Raw genomic sequence first — 14,509 nt, 5'->3', positions numbered from 1 at the left:
GCGGCCCAAGCTTTTGTTGCACCTAGGCTGAGGCCTATTATGTGCAGTGTGTCCTCATGCCCTATGCAGATGGGACGTGCGCGCCCCATTATTTGGCATGATATATGTATATTTGATTTTTTGTGCTAATGTACTATTTTGATATTCAAATAAATAATTTTCTTTTCTAATGATGAGTTAGGTAAACAAGAAAACCAAACGGTGAGATAAAATAATAAACTTTTGAAATCTTACAATGTTAATTTTATACTATTTTCCTTATTGAGCATATAGAACTCACTCTTTCCATTCTCCCCCAGATGAGGAACTGCAGGCAAACCTTCCTTTGGAAGTCTATGAGGATCCCCTGGATCCACAAGTTTAAGTGGTTGACTGTTCCTGCACTCTCATGAATTCCAGAAGCATAGTGAAAGAAGCGGCCCTTATGTTTGTATTTTGTAGCCACTTCTGGCTTCAGTGATGTATGTATTTAGAACACTATATATATATTTACAAGGGATTTGTTAACGTTTGATTCCGCTGCATAAATATTATCATCCACTCGTTATTCTGAATATGTATCTGATACCCATTTGTCTTAATTGACACCTTGGATGTCACAGGTGGTATCAGAGCCAGGTTATCACGGAACAAATCCCTTGAACTGAGGCCTAGGATAGATAAACTTTTTAGAATACCTAGGGAAGATAAATGTCCTATTTTCAAATATTAAGCCTCCAAATCCTGTCTTTCTTTCTTTTATAGGAATGATGCGGGGAAGACCATTGCACATGGTAGGCCAGCATGCCGTATGCCTGTGCGTGCGATAGGCTAAGCTTGCGGCGCATTGTAAGTTAGGGCTACGTGTGCTGCCTCAGCAGTGTGTGCCACCCCCTTGGGAATCGTGCGCTATTGTTGGGCAACATGTCACCGTTACTTAGGCGACGTGTCACTGTCATTTGTGTTGCGTGCCTCTAGTTTTCGCGCCACCATCACATTGCGTGGTCCATCCGTCGGTCACATCTAACGGCCATCACATATCATATTTTCACATTGTCTTTCTTTTTATTCACCAGATTTCACTACTTAGCACAAATCTAACGGTCTCTATTTTCTATAAATAGGGATCATCACTTCACCATTCCCTCATCACTTCCATCCATCAAAGTGCTTTAGAGAGAGAGGGAGTGATCTAGAGAGAGGAGAGGAGGAAAAAAAGAAAAAGGCGTAGGAACTATCAAGGTTTCGGTAACGAATTTAATATTTACTTTTAAACATCATAAGGACATCTCTAGATTAAAATTGATTGTTAATGCATGTTTTAGGAACATATAAAAATTGATTATTTGCATGTATAATTTAAATAATTTAATGTTTGAGATAAATATTGATATGTGATGCATTAGACGGTGGAAAAATGAATAAGCATGAAATGATGCATAGACATGAGAAATATGTATTAGTATTGGCATGCATAATTTATTAAGTATTTCGTTAGGCTTTTGATCTCTGAGGGATTTCTGTTTCTCCCCCTTCTGGTCTGAAAAGACGTGAGAGGATCGTTCCGTATAGATGATGACATACTCTCTAATGAGAATAATGGCGCGATATGATTGTAAAGGTCACCGTTGGTGAAGTATGACCGTAGGCATAATTAACATATAGGACCACTGTTGTTGACATGATCGTGGTCATAGATCATGTCTTGGTTTGGCAAGCTTTAAATGTACTATTTGTTTGGCAAGCCACAAATTACTGATATAAATAAAATGAATTGGTCATTCTACATGGGTAATCGGGAATCCATATTGCCCTCAGTAGATGAAAGTCAGAATGACTTCGCATGAAGAATAAAAATGCAAAATAGTGCATATCATGATTTATTTGATTTTCTTTGTTTTCAGCATGATTGGTCTGATTTACATGATACGACTTTGACTTGACATTTTTTTTATTAAATCAAATTGATTTCATAATTAATAATGAACCCAGACATGACTTTTGATCGTAAGTAATGGTGTAATGGTGGTACTTTTAATTACCTTTGAAATCTTATGATGTTATTTAAATATTATTTTTCTTACTGAGTATATGGAACTCACCCCTTTCCATGCCCCCTAAATGAGAAATCGATTACTGACCTACCCCTTGAAGTGTTTGAGGATCCCATGGATCCATAATCTTTTATGAGTGCATGATTGTCTCGTACTTTGATGAATCCATCTTTTGTATAGGCTTGTAATTAATTTTGTTTCTGCCTCAGTTATGTATGAAGCTCTATTATTATTTCATAAAGGATTGTAATTATTTGTTTCACTGCATACATTTATCTATTACACAATTGTAATCTGTTTCTGTATCTAGCACCCTTATGCCTTAATTTGTATTTGGGATGTCACACTTTGACTTTACCTACTGGACACCCTGCCCGAATTATCCAACCATGTCAGCATTGTGGACACTTTCATGGTGATAAGCTCTATTGGCATTCAAACAACACCTGCTATAAGTGTGGAAGCACTCAACACTTTGTTAAAGACTTTCCCTAGCAGCCGAAGGACATGGCCAGACTAGTAGCCCAGGGTTGTGTGCACCATCTTGATGAGCCCGGTGCCCTCACTACTCCGACTATTATTGAGGGTATGCTTTCTGTCCATGATATTACTGCTCGAGCTCTGATTGATACAGGTGCTACTCACTCTTTTATTTCTTTTTCTTTTGCCTGTAAATTAGATATTAAGCCTGAATCTATAAATGAGATATTAGTAGTAGAGACGCCATCCAAGGTTGAAATTGTGATTAATTGGAACTGGCCAACAAAAGTTGCTGAGGTACGTAGTTTCCTTAGTCTAGCTCATTACTATCAGCAGTTCATTGATGGGTTCCAAGATTGTAATTCCGTTGACCTGCCTCACCCGAAAGGATGTAACTTTTATTTGGAATTATGAATGTGAAGAAAGATTTGCCGAGTTGAAATATCGCCTCACCTCTGCTCCAGTGTTGATCTTTCTTGACAATACTAGACAATTTTAGGTTTATTGCGATGCATCTCACATAAGTTTGAGATGTGTCTTGACGCAGCATTGTTAGGTAGTCGCTTACGTATCCAGACAACTGAAACCCCATGAGTGTAGCTACCCCATGCACGACCTGGAGTTGGCTGACATAGTCTTTGCTCTGAAGATATGGTGCTAGTATCTGTATGGCCAAATATTTAAAATTTATACTAACCATAAAAGTTTGAAATACATATTTTTACAGAGAGAAATGAATATGAGGCAAAGACACTAGATGGACCTGTTGAAGGATTACAACTGCAAGATCCTCTACCACGCCGGTAAAGAAAATGCGGTTATTGATGCCTTGAGCCAGAATGAGTCCGCTTTGTTGGCCCGAATGATAGCCTCCAGTTGGAAGCTAGTTGATGCAATACAAACACTCTGCCTTAACCATTATGGCAATGGTGCCTACCTCACCCAGATTCGGGCCTTACCTAATCTTTTCATGAAGATTTGAGAAGCTCAATCCATCAATTTAGAGATAATTAAGAATCTGAGTAAGTTTACTTCTAATAAATTTCCTGATTTTAGGCTTACCGATAATGGTTTGTGTCAATTCCAGGATCGTATTTAGGTCTATGCCGCATTCAGGATGGATATGTTTAAAGCTGCCCATGTATCCAAGTTGTTTATTCACCCCAATAGTACCAAAATGTACCGAGACTTGAGGCGCCAATATTGGCGGTGTGAAATGAAGAAAGACATTGTTGATTATGTCTCCCGATGCCTTACTTTCTAGTGAATTAAGGCCAAACACTAGAGACCCGACGGTTTGTTATAAGGCCTCCCTATTCTAGAACAGAAATGAGAGTATGCGACCGTGGACTTTATCACCAATTTTTCCAAAACTTGTTCCACTTGTAATATAATATGGGTCATTATTGACAGGTTGACCAAGACTGCGCATTTTTTACCTATCAAAACAACTGATTCCACAAGCAAGTTAACTCATCTCTACGTTGAGGAGATTGTTCAACTCTACATCGTTCCCTCTTCTATTGTTTCAGATAGAGATCCCGATTCACCTCTCATTTCTGGGACAGTTTTTAGGAAGCCTTTAGTTTGGGATTGTACTTCAGTACTGCCTACCATCCTTAGACTAATGGTTAGTCTGAACGTACCATCCAGACGCTCGAGGATATGTTGTGCGCTTATGTTCTCGACTTTGGTGACAATTGGTATAAGTATCTTCCCTTATGTGAATTTGCTTCTAACAACAATTATCATTCCAGCATCGGCATGGCTTCGTATAAAGTCCTGTATGGTAGGCCCTGCCGCTCCCCCACTTGTTGGAACAAAGTCAGGAACCAATGTTACCTGGGACTAACTACATTCACGAGACTATTAAGAAAGTCGCCATCATTGAGAAGAACCTAGCCACCACTCAGAGTCACCAGAAGAGCTATACTGATAATAATAGGAGACCACTGGAGTTTACTATTGGCGACCATGTTTTCCTCAAGATCTTCCCTTAAAAGGGTAAAATGCGGTTTGGTAAGAAGGATAAGCTAAGCCCTTGTTATGTAGGAGTTTTTATGATCATGGAATGTATCAAACCCGTTGCATACCACCTTGCTCCACCTCTAGAGTTTACGGGTCTGCATGATATTTTCCATGTCTCCATGCTTAAAAGGTACCACCTTGACCCTTCTCACATCTTTCCTCACCAAGAGATACAGGTCCAAGCAGACATGACTTATGAGGAGCTCCCTGTGGAAACCCTTGGTTAGACTTATAAAATTTTGCACTACAAAAGGATCTCGATGGTGAAGATATAGTGGCAACATGACACGTCAGATGAGGTAGCGTGGCAACTGGAGAGTGAAATGCAAGAGATGTTTCCTAATTTATTATGACAAATTTGGAGGACCAAATTTTCTTATAGTGGGGGGAATGTAACACCCCAAAAACCTTTGCACTTAATTGTTGTATAAAACCTCTAATTATTCGGGTCCTAAGGCCATTAACTCTTTAAATTCTATTTTATCTTATGTTATTTTAAATTCTGAATGAAAATGAGTTAATGTGTTAATTATATACTTTACGGACAAATTTAATTTTTTTACATTTATTTTGCCTAATTATGTATTTGTTTTTATCATTATTAATTTAAAAATTTTCAGAAAAAATGGAGAGGGAAAAATGGCAAAAAAATCCTGTATAAAAGGCTGTGAGAAAGCCTTCCCCGTCCGTATGGGGCAGGAGGTGCGCGGTCTGCCCACGTGCCTGTGCGCACAGGCCCTTGGCTAGCGCACGCGGGATGTGCTGGCTGTGCACAGCAGACCGACGTGCATTGCCCTTAGGCAGTGCGCGTTGCCCCTTGGGGGGGCATGCCGCCATTGATTGGACAATATGCCTTTGGTTTTTGCACTGTTGTTGTGTCATTGTCGTCATGTTGACCATCCATCAGTCGCGTCCGTCAGTTGTCACGTTGCATCAAGTCACATGTTTCCTCCCTCTCTCCTTACAAGATTTTGCCACTTGGTGCCAATCCTACGGTCATCATTTTCTATAAATAGGAACCCTTTTTCACCATTTCTTCACCACTCTAACTTCATTCTTCCATCCACTAAAGAGATTTTAGAGAGAAAAGAGGAAGGAATAGAAGGAGGAAAGACGTAGGGAAAAACTTCAAGTTTCAGTATTGAATTTAGTATTTATCTTTATATTCTAAGGAGTATTTCTAAAATAATTAATTGTAATATTAATCGGTTGGTTGCATGATCAATTTTGTTGTAATTTAAAATCACTTAAGCAAATGTTATGTTGTAATACATGTTTATATTATATGTAAATAAAGTATATGTGATAACATGATAAAGAAATGAAGCATGATATTGTATTATAAATATGGAAAATAGATATCGATATTGGCATGAATGGCTTATAGATGACATGATTCATTAGCTTTTTATCTATGAGGAGTTTCTGTTTCTCCCTTATCTGATATGAAAAGACGTGAGAGGATCGCTCTCTATGGATGATGGCGTACCCTCTGATGAAAGTGGTGACGCAATATGATTGTAGGGGTCACCTTTGGCAAGTACGGCCATGATTATAGTTTACATGTAGAACCACTGTGGTTGGCACGGTTGTGGTCATAAATCGTGTCATAGTTTGGAAACCATAAATGTGTTGATGGTTTAGTAAGCCACAAATTTCTGATATGATATGAAATGAATTGGTCATTCCACATGGGTAGTTGGGAATCTGTATTGTCCTTAGTAGATGGAACTCAGAATGAGCTCGTGCGAAGAATAAAATAAGATAAAAGCATGACATTATTTGTTTGATTTTTTCTATTTAATTTCAACATGATTGATATGATTGACATGATATGATTGATAGGATTTGATATGATTATGACATGATTTTACATGATTGATTTGAAATTTTCTTTAAATATAGTAAATTATTTTCATAATTATTGAAATTGATCTCTAACATGATTCCTGATGGTGAGTAAATAAGGTACCATTTTTCAAGTTTAATTGTATTTAAAATCTTAGTGATGTTATTTAAAGATCCCGTGGATCTGTGAACCATTGCGAGTATATATTTTGTTCCATACTTTGATAAGTCCATCTTTTATAGAGGCTTGTATTTAATTTTGTTTCACCTCAGTATTGTAAGATTTGGAAATCTATTATTATTTTGTAAGGGATTGTAAGATTTTATTCCGCTACATACAATTATCTAAAATGCACTCGTATCTGTTTCTGTATCTGGCACCCTTATGCTTTAATTAGTATTTGGGATGTCATAAATACATAGTAGAACAACCACATAATCTGTCTAGATATAAGGATTTCATGCATTTGGTTCATGCTAAAAACAGAAAATCTATCTATAGCTAATCTTTTTGCTTGAAATGTCTCTAACATTTTGATACGGGGATAAACATTTGTGATGAATGCACCTGGTTACTCAGTTAGTAGTGATTTTAAGTGACTAAAGGACTAGTTTATTATTTGTGCTCTATTTTTCATAATTTCTTTAATTGTCAATGCTTCTTATGCTCCATCTCACATTTTTACTCTAAACGTGTTTTTGATAGTGAGTGTGTTTTACGCTCTATCTCCTCCATCATATGCTAGCTAATTTGTTCTATTCATCCAAACCTTTGCTTTGTTTTTCTTTTTTATTTTAATATGCAGTCCTAAACATGAACCATAGAATTCTAGGAATACAAATTTAGATAAGTTTTGATGCAAACAAGGCTAAAAACACTCAAGATACTCAAAGAGCATCAGAAGGTGACTAGGAGCAAATTTCAAATGATGTAAATACAAATACAGTTCCAAACCTGGAAAGTTTCAGCGGACCAGTAACAAGATCAAAGGCAAAGAAGCTTTTAAAGAGTTGCTCCAATTTTTTTACTCAAAAACATGTGGATGATGGGCTAGCCAATTGTGGAAAGTTCAAATATGAGCTTTTTGAACAGGCCAAATTCGTAACTTCAATTGGATTTAAGTGATTTGGGTTGGGCTTGTTTGAGTCTTATTGATAATAGATGAATAAGCCTTGTGTATGGGCTAGATTAGTTGAGTTGTTTTAAGTATTTTGGATTGTTTTATTTTAGTTTGAGTTAATTAAGCCCATATAGTTAAGTATAACTCATTTTGGGCTTAACTCTTGTCTTATTATTATTACAAGAATGAGCCCATAACTATATGGTGCCACAAACAATTAGTGGTATTGGTTAAGAAGATTGGAGTTACAAGGAGTTACATAACAATTACATACCTATAATTAGCCTAGTTATTGTTGGAGTTACAATTGTAATTACCACATAATTATCATAGTTATTGTGGGAGTTACAATTGTAGTTATTATATTGTAACTTATCATTGATTTCTTTGGCTATAAATACCGAAGGAACTCTTCTTTGTGGACATCAAGAGTTGTAATCAAACATTTCAGAATTGAGTTGAGAGCGTTTTGGCTTTCTTTTCACTTTATGCACAAGGTGTTGATTTGGAATACAATTGTTATTACTTGTATTTCAATTTTGATTTCCTATTTCAATTGTTCTTGGTGCTTGTTTGGATTGGGTTCAAGGGATATCATTTATCTTTCTTGAGTTCTCTTTAACTTCTACCATTTAGGTGATTGAACAAATTTGATTCCTTTTTTTACTTGTGATCTAAATTCCGTTCTAAACCGATTGAAGAGTTCTAAGGTTCAAGCAAGAGTCTTGGGGTTCCGCATCATTTGGTATCAAAGCGTGGTGATGGAGCTGAAACGGATGATGAGAATGATGTGGAGGATGAAATGCCTCCTTTGGAGGATTGTAGTGATGGGGAAAGGCCTATGGAAGGTAGATTGTTGGTTTTTAGACGTGCTTTGAATATGCAAGTAAGGAATGATGATGAGGGGGTTAAGTTGCAAAGAGAGAACATTTTTCATTCTAGATGTCTAGTGAATGGAAAATTGTGTAGCATGATTATTGATGGGGGTAGTTGTGTAAATGTGGCTAGTACCTTATTTGTTGATAAACTGGGTTTGGAGACTACAAAACATCCTAAACCTTATAAGCTGCAATGGCTTAACAATAGTGGGGAGGTGAGAGTTAATAAGCAAGTGAGGGTGCCTTTTACTATTGGGAAGTATAGTGATGAAGTGACATGTGATGTAGTTCCTATGCAAGCAAGTCATATTTTGTTGGGTAGACCATGGCAATGGGATAGGAGAGTGATGCATGATGGTTATCTCAATAGGTACATGGTAGGAAAAAAGGGCAAAAAGTATACTCTTCTTCCTTTAACCCCTAAATAAGTTTTTGAAGACCAAATGCAACTTGAAAAGTCCCATGATGAATTAGCATAAAGAGAGACCGAGAGAAAAAGAAAAGAAAAAGAAAAAGAGAAAAGGAAAGAGAGTGAGAGAAAATTAGAGTAGAAAAATGAAGATCAAAAAGAAAAAGAAAGAGAGATGCATTCGACCATAGAAAAGAATGAGGGAAGGAAAATGAGCTTTTATGCTAAAATGAGAGATGTGAGGAAAGCTTTATTTTCTAACAAGCCAATTATTGTACTCATGTACAAGGAAGCTTCTTTCTCAACTAACGAACTTGACCCTTCTTTGCCAAGTGTTGTGGTTGAAGTTTTGCAGGAATTTAATGATTTTTTTCCCGATGATCTACCTCAAGGTTTACCACCTTTGAGAGGGATTGAGCATCAAATTGACTTCATTCCCGGGGCTGCCATACCAAATAGACTAGCCTATAGGAACAATCCCGAGGAGACCAAAGAGCTTCAAAGACAAGTGGAGGAGCTCTTACAAAAGGGGCACATTCGAGAAAGTTTAAGTCCATGCGCAGTGCCCATCTTATTAGTACCCAAAAAAGATGGTAGTTGGCGTATGTGTGTTGATTGTAGAGTCGACAACAAAATAACGATAAAATATCGACACCCAATACCTCGACTTGATGATATGTTAGATGAGTTGCATGGTGCTTGTGTATTTTCTAAAATTGATCTTAAAAGTGGTTATCACCAAATAAGAATGAAACCAGGAGATGAATGGAAAATTGATTTTAAAACAAAACAAGGGTTATGAGTGGTTGGTTATGCCAAGAACTTTCATGCGTTTAATGAACTATGTTTTACGTGAATTTATTGGAAAGTTTGTGGTTGTCTACTTCGATGACATTCTTGTGTATAACAAATCTATTGATGAGCATGTCATACATTTGAGGCAAGTGTTTGACACATTGCGCAAATTTCAACTATATGCTAAAATGAAGAAATGTACATTTTGCATCGATCCCATCATTTTCTTAGGATATGTCGTGAGTGCAAAAGGAATCAAGGTAGATAGTGAAAAGGTAAAGACTATTTAAGAGTGGCCGACACCTAAAAGTGTAAGTGAGGTGCGTAGTTTTCATGGTTTGATAAGTTTCTATTGTAAAAGATTCTAGTGTCGTTGCTGCCCCTTTAACTGAAATCATAAAAAAAAGATAAGGGGTTTGTTTGGGGAAAAGAACAAGAACATGCGTTTCCCTTACTGAAAGAAAAGTTATGTAATGCGCCTTTATTAAGATTGCCTAATTTTGATTCAACTTTTGAAATTGAATGTGATGCCTCTGGGCTTGGGATAGGTTCTGTTCTTATGCAGGATAAAAGACCCATTGCTTACTTCAGTGAGAAGTTCAATGGTGCACAATTGAATTATTCCACCTATGACAAAGAGTTTTATGCTTTGGTAAGAGCATTAGAGACATGGCAACATTATTTGTTACCAAAAGAATTTGTGATTCACACCGATCATGAATCTTTGAGGCATTTGAAAGGGCAAGGCAAGCTTAATAAACGACATTTAAAATGGGTAGAATTCATAGAGTCCTTCCCATATGTAATCCAATATAAGCAAGAAAAAGAAAATGTGGTAGCTGATGCGCTTTCAAGAAGGTACAGTCTTATCTCTACTATTTCTACAAAATTGTTGGGATTTGAGCATTTCAAAGAATTGTATGTGCATGATAGTGATTTGTCAAATGTTTATGTGGCTTGTGAACATGAGGTATTTCAAGACTTTAATAGGAATGATGGTTTCTATTTAAAAAGAGAAAATTATGTGTGCCTAATAGTTCTATTGGGGATTTGCTTGTTCGTGAAGCACATAGTGGTGGTTTAATGGGACATTTTGGGATTGGCAAAACTTTGAGCATTTTACATGAACATTTCTTTTAGCTTAATATGCGCAAACATGTTGAGAAAATTTGCGCGCAGTGCATCTCATGTAGGTAAGCTAAGTCTAGAGTTCAACCACATAGATTATATATGCCATTACCCATTCCTACACATCCTTGGGTTGATATTTCTATGGACTTTTTGTTGGGTTTGCCTAGGACTAGAAAAGGCCGAGACTCAGTATTTGTTGTTGTTGATTGTTTTTCCAAAATGGCACACTTTATACCATATCACAAAACAGATGATGCCACACACATAGCGGATTTGTTTTTCCGCGAAGTTGTTAGAATGCATGGCATTCCTAAAGCCATTGTGTCCGATAGGGATGCTAAGTTTTTAAGCCACTTTTGGCGAGTTTTGTGGTCCGAACTTGGGACCAAACTTTTATTTTCTACTACTTCACATCCACAAACGGATGATCAAACTGAAGTAGTAAATAGAACACTTGGTACATTATTACGTGCTTTAATTGGAAGGAATGTTAAAACTTGGGAAGATATGCTACCATTTGTTGAATTTGCTTATAACCGGAGTATACATTCTTCTACTCGGTTTTCTCATTTTGAAATTGTGTATGGTTTTTATCTCTTAACTCCACTTGATTTGTTGCCTATTCCTATAAGTGACATTTCTAATTTGGATGGACATAAAAAGCAAAAATGGTTAAAGCAATTAACGAAAAAGCAAGGCAGAACATTGAAAAGAAAAATAAACAAGTAGCATCCCATGTCAATAAAGGAAGGCGCAAGATTTCATTTGAACCCGGAGATTGGGTGTGGGAACATATGCGTAAGGAATGATTTCCATCAAAACGGAAATCTAAGTTGGATGCTCGTGGGGATGGTCCATTTTAAATCATAGCCAAAATCAATGAAAATGCCTACAAAGTGGTCCTACCAGGTGAATATAGTGTTTCGGCTACATTTAACATATCTGATTTATCCCCTTTTGAAATTGATGCAAGAATTGATTCGAGGACGAATCCTTTTGAGGGGAGGGGGAATGATGCAAACAAGGCTAAAAACACTCAAGATACTCAAAGAGCATCAGAAGGTGACTTGGAGCAAATTTCAAATGATGTAAACACAAATATAGTTCCAAACCTGGAAAGTTTCAGCAGACCAGTAACAAGATTAAAGGCAAAGAAGCTTAAAGAGTTGCTCAAAGTTTTCACTCAAAAAAATTTGGATGATGGGTTGGCCAATTGTTGAAATTTCAAATATGAGCTTTTTGAACAACCCAAATTCGTAACTTTAATTGGGTTTAAATAATTTAGGATAATTTGGGCTCGTTTGAGTCTTATTGGTAATGGGTGAATAACCTTGTGTATGGGCTGGATTAGTTGAGTTGTTTTAAGTATTTTGAATTGTTTTATTTTAATTTGAGTTAATTAAACTCATATAATCAAGTGTAACTCATTTTGGGCTTAAGTCTTGTCTTAGTGTTATTACAAGAATGAGCCCATAACTATATGGTGTCACAAACAATTAGTGGTGTTGGTTAAGAAGATTGGAGTTACATAACAATTACATGCCTATAATTAGTCTAGTTATTGTTGGAGTTACAATCGTAATTATCACATAATTAACCTAGTTATTGTAGGAGTTACAATTGTAGTTATTATTTTGTAACTTATCATTGATCTCTTTGGCTATAAATACCAAAGGAACTCTTCTTTGTGGACATCAAGAGTTGTAATCAAACATTTCATAATTGAGTTAAGAGCGTTTTGGCTTTCTTTTCACTTTATGCACAAGGTGTTAATTTGGAATACAATTTTTATCACTTATATTTCAATTTTGATTTCCTATTTCAATTGTTCTTGGTGCTTGTTTGGATTGGGTTCAAGGGATATCATTTATCTTTCTTGGTTTCTCTTTAACTTCTACCATTTGGGTGATTGAACAAATTTTATTCCTTTTTTTACTTATGATCTAAATTCTGTTATAAACCGATTGAAGAGTTCTAAGGTTCAAGCAAGGGTCTTGGGGTTCCGCATCAAGTTGTAATAGAGTTCTTTTTAAATATTGACATTCACTCAAAAATAAGAGAAAATTAATTTTTTTGAATGGGCAATCCCCAAACAAGTCATACTTCAAATACACGATCAAATGTAATTTTTCAAGGTGTGAAAAGATGAAAAACAAGCTGCAATTCTTAGGAGATGGTTATAAGTGCAATTGAATTTTGAAATATCCCATTTGAGTTGTTTAAAAATAATCGAGATAGTTGTGAAGATTGGAGCAAAAAAAAATTGGTGGTGTATGTGTGGTGTGGCAAAAATTAGGCAAGGTCTAAATACCTAAAATGAGACACTAAAAAGAAAAACTACCTACCTAAGATTCAAATGCTTCCCACATTTAAACTATACATTGTCCCCAATATGATACAAAGAATGAGTAATGAAATAAAAGAGATAATGAAGGGATAAATTAATTCCCTTGGTTACTTGACTTGGAGGTGGGATGCACTGGGAAACATCATCTAGTCTTGGGGCGAGGGCCGGTCTTCAAAGCTTGAGCTACTGACTTGGCTAACTCCTTAACTTTATGCAATCTGGTGGCCATATCGAGGCTCAAGGTTTCGATGTGAGTAATGTGGGCATCCATCTTCTGTAGTTTCAGCATAATCACTTCTAAGCTGAGGGATTGTTGTGTGATGGAGGCTAAATAGAATCTATGTTGGTAACAAACAGATTAAATCCTAGATATGCTCGGGGCATAAGCCTTCGGTAAGGTTTATGCAAACACTCCAGACTAAAAACCCAATGGATTATTTGCGGCTTCTCCATTAGTGAGCTATAAATGAAAAAACATTTCTTGTCAAAATAAAGATGATAAAAAAATATCACAAATGAATAAAAGAATTCTAAAAATAAACTAAAATTCAAACTAAAAATATAAGAAAACTAAATGGGTTGCCTCCTATTAAGTGCACTTGTTTAATGTCCTAGGCTAGACATTATCAATTTTTAAGCAGTCAAATCAGTTTTTCTTCTTATAACCTACTTAGCTCGTTAGAACTTATCACTGGAAGGGTCTTTTATCCTCCCAAGAAAACATATTTCAAATATTTGGGCGGCAGTTTAAACTCCAAATTTGGAGCCTGCAAAATAAAAGGTAGAATTTTTATGTCAGAAATAGGAAGGTCAATATATGATGCATTACTCCTTTGAGGTTTAAGTGCCTACAATTCGAACACTGTATCTTGTAGATTCTCTTTAGGAACAAGATCTATCTTCTAAAATTTTTAAGCTATCCACATCAAAATCATTAGAAAGCATAATGTTTAACTTATCATCATGGCTTGAATTAAAATATGTTTGACTTAGAGGATCACAGTATCCACTCCATAGACACAAGACACATCACTATAATACTTCATATCATTATAAACATTAAAATTTGCCATTTTTTCATCAAATTCCACAATGAGTCTACCATCCTGCAGATCTATTTTCGTCTTGGCCGTACTAAGGAAAGGTCTTTTGAGCAAAATATCAGAGGGGTTAGATGATTTATCATCCTCCATATCTAACACATAAAAATCAACATAAAAAATAAGATTATCAACTTTGACAAGCACATCCTCTAGAATTCCTTTAAGATAAACAACTAATTTATCAGCTAGCTGAATTATAACACTTGTGTATTTTAAAGGACGACTAGTATTTAACCTTGAATAAATGGAAAAAGGCATGACATTTATTAATACTCCTAAATCACACACGACTTTCTTTATTTTTAAACTGCTATCTTGTAAGAAATAACAAACATA

General features: G+C 36.0%; 1 pseudogene; it reads left to right on the top strand.

The window, feature by feature from the left end:
• LOC148270356 (uncharacterized) overlaps positions 1-13,260 on the top strand; it is a 31,858-nt pseudogene extending 18,598 nt beyond the window's left edge.
• The last annotated feature ends 1,249 nt before the right edge of the window (positions 13,261-14,509 follow it).

This window comes from Carica papaya, chromosome 1 (genome assembly GCF_054855325.1).
Source record: "Carica papaya isolate Zhongbai chromosome 1, ASM5485532v1, whole genome shotgun sequence".
Taxonomy (NCBI): domain Eukaryota; kingdom Viridiplantae; phylum Streptophyta; class Magnoliopsida; order Brassicales; family Caricaceae; genus Carica; species Carica papaya.
The sequence above is the reverse complement of the archived record's forward strand: the minus strand, read 5'-3'. Positions and strand labels throughout refer to the sequence as shown.